This window comes from Mus caroli, chromosome 9 (genome assembly GCF_900094665.2).
Source record: "Mus caroli chromosome 9, CAROLI_EIJ_v1.1, whole genome shotgun sequence".
Taxonomy (NCBI): Eukaryota; Metazoa; Chordata; class Mammalia; order Rodentia; family Muridae; genus Mus; species Mus caroli.
In genome coordinates this window covers 61,459,372-61,462,201 of record NC_034578.1, presented here as the reverse complement: position 1 = coordinate 61,462,201, position 2,830 = coordinate 61,459,372, and the positions used below count along the sequence as shown (strand labels likewise).

At 40.0% G+C, this 2,830-nt stretch overlaps 1 protein-coding gene and 1 non-coding gene across 5 annotated transcripts in view; both read right to left on the bottom strand.

Moving 5' to 3' along the window:
• Positions 1-2,830, bottom strand: part of Tipin (TIMELESS interacting protein) — a 35,107-nt gene that overhangs the window by 19,017 nt on the left and 13,260 nt on the right. The gene's annotated exons all lie outside the window — the stretch shown is intronic.
• Positions 2,634-2,768, bottom strand: LOC115032070. The gene has a single exon (XR_003837709.1).

Below are 2,830 nucleotides of genomic sequence, written 5' to 3'. Positions count from 1 at the left end.
AAAAAAAAAAAAAAAAAAAGAGCTTTAAAAAATGAGGGACAGTGAAACTGGAATTACAGGTGAGCTGCCCCATGGGTACTGGATATCAAACCCATGTCCTCTGGATGAACAGCCAGTGAGTCAATCTCTAACCACACCTAACCAGCCATCTAACCCCACACCTCCCAACCTGTTTTTTTAAAGGGCTAAAAGTTTGGTGTGGTAGTTCACACCTAAATTATAGCACTTAGGAGGCTGAGGAAGAATTACCACAAATTCGAGGCCAGTCTAAGCTATATAACAAGTTCAAGGCCAGTCCTAGAATGAAAGACTATCTCAAGAAAAAGAAACAAGCCGGGCAGTGGTGGCTCTCACCTTTCACTTGGGAGGCAGAGGCAGGCGGATTTCTGAGCTCCAGGCCAGCCTGGTCTACAGAGTGAGTTCCAGGACAGTCAGGGCTATACAGAGAAACCCTGTCTCAAAAACAAACAAACAAACAAAAAAAAAAAAAAAAAAGAAAAGAAAGAAATGAACAAAGGGCTAAGAGAGAATACCTCAATAGAGTGCTTGCCATATGCAAGATGATAATCCGAAACTAAGGACGGCAAGGAGGAATGAAATATTCACTAAGCACAGTTCATTTGATTCTAATTTCGATTTGGATGTGTACATCCTTGTGTATAAAACCAAAACTTGAAAAGTTAAATCTAGTCCTATTTTCAAATCATTCTATTGAGTATCAGCCCAAAACTTTCTTACTTTTTTTCTTTTTGATTTATTTATTTATTCTATGTAAGTAGACTGTAGCTGTCTTCAGACGCACCAGAAGAGGGAATCAGATCTTGTTACAGATGGTTGTGAGCCACCATGTGGTTGCTGAGATTTGAACTCAGGACCTTTGGAAGAGCAGTCGGTACTCTTATCCACTGAGCCATCTCTCCAGCCCAGCCTAAAACGTTCTCTAAGTTACATTTATTTGTCATGTGTGGGTGGGTGTTTATGCATGTGCACATGGATTCACAGTACACCTATGGAGGTTAGAGGACAATTCACAGGAGTTGGTTCTCTATTTCCACCAGTGGACCGCAGGGATCAAACTCTGGATGTCAGGATTGGTGTGTATGGATGTTGTAGCTGCATGTTTGTCTGAAGGCAAGGTCAACATCAAGTGTCTTCCTGTATTATTTCCCCCTTATTTTTTGAGGCAAGGTCTCATACTGAACCTAGAGCTCAATCCTGTAGATTGGATGCCCAGCAAGTCCTAGGTCCTTCCTGTCTCTACTGGGATTATGTCATTACTACTCCTGGTGTTTACATGGATGCTAGTGATTGAAACTCAAGTCCTTATGCTTACAAAGCAAGCACTTTACCAACTGACTCATCTCCCTAACCCAAAACACAATTTGTTTGGGGTTTATTTGCTCAACATACATAGTTGGAATCCCAGCACTCAGGTTTCAGACAGGATTCTGCCTCAAACAAGGAAGCAAAATATGAAAGAAAATAAAGATCTCTGAGTAAGGCCTTCCCTAAGTACTTTCCATGTCAACATGATTCTTCTGAATGGCTCTGAAAACCACCTTTGGCTGACCTGTACTGCTGAATAAAAACGCGTGGGATGCATTCTCTCGGAAGCTTCTTCCCAGCTAATGTAACTTGTGTCCACTGCACCTCACTCACATATCTAATTACAACACCTGTCAAACTACTGATAATGTTATCTGTCTAACTCACTCTGTACACTATAAACTTAGAGGCTTATTTTCATTCATCTTTTATCCTTGAGCCTTCAGCACAATAGTGGACAGTTCAAAAACGTGCTGCTAAATAAATCAACTAACCCAGGAATATAGGCTCTGGCATTTCATACCATAGTAATTATTTTGGCATGTGTGGAATTGTGCACCATTAATAAATACCAACTTTTAAAATAATTCAAAATCCCAGACTATTTAAACCAGTGATTCTCAACCTATGGATCAAAAGGGAGTGTCCAACAATTCTTTCACAGAGGTTGCCTAAAATCATCAGAAAATACAGATATTTACATTATGATTCACAACAGTAGCAAAGATACAGTTATGAACTAGTAACAAAAATAACTGTATGGTTGGGACCCACTACAACATCATGATGAGGAGCTGTGTCAAAGGATTGCAACATTGGCAAGGTTGAGAATCACTGATTTAAACAATAAGAAGATTCTGTGCTATTATTATATATGATTCAGCAATTATTATTATGACTCACCATATATATTATTAGATAAAAATAAGAATAAGGGACTGGCCAGGAAGTGATGGCACACTCCTTAATTCCAAAACTTGGTAGGCAGAGGTGGGCAGATTTCTGAGTTGGAGGCCAGCCTGGTCTACAGAGTGAGTTCCAGGACAGCCAGGACTACACAGAGAAACCCTGTCTCAAAAAACCAAAACAACAAAAAGACTAAGGGACTGGAAAGACAGCTCAGTGGTTAAGAGCACTTGCTGCTCTTGCAGAGGACCACAGTTTGTTTCCCAGCATCCATGTTAGGCAGCTCACAATTTCTTATAAACCCAGCTCCAGTGTTTGGGTAACTGCACTCACACATGCACATATCAACATACAGATGCACAAATAAGTAAACATCCATGTTTAAAAAGTTTTTAAAATCTTATGTATGGAGCCATCGCACAGAAAATCTGACAACTATACAGACTCTGTCGGCAGGAACCATCTGTTTTGATGTATGTGACTGTCTACGGTTGCACTGTACAACTAACAATGCAATCAATACCAGGTACAGTCACACAGGTCTCCCTAAAGTCTAGCCATGGATCTGGTTTTAGGATTTTCGTTTTTGTTTTTTTTT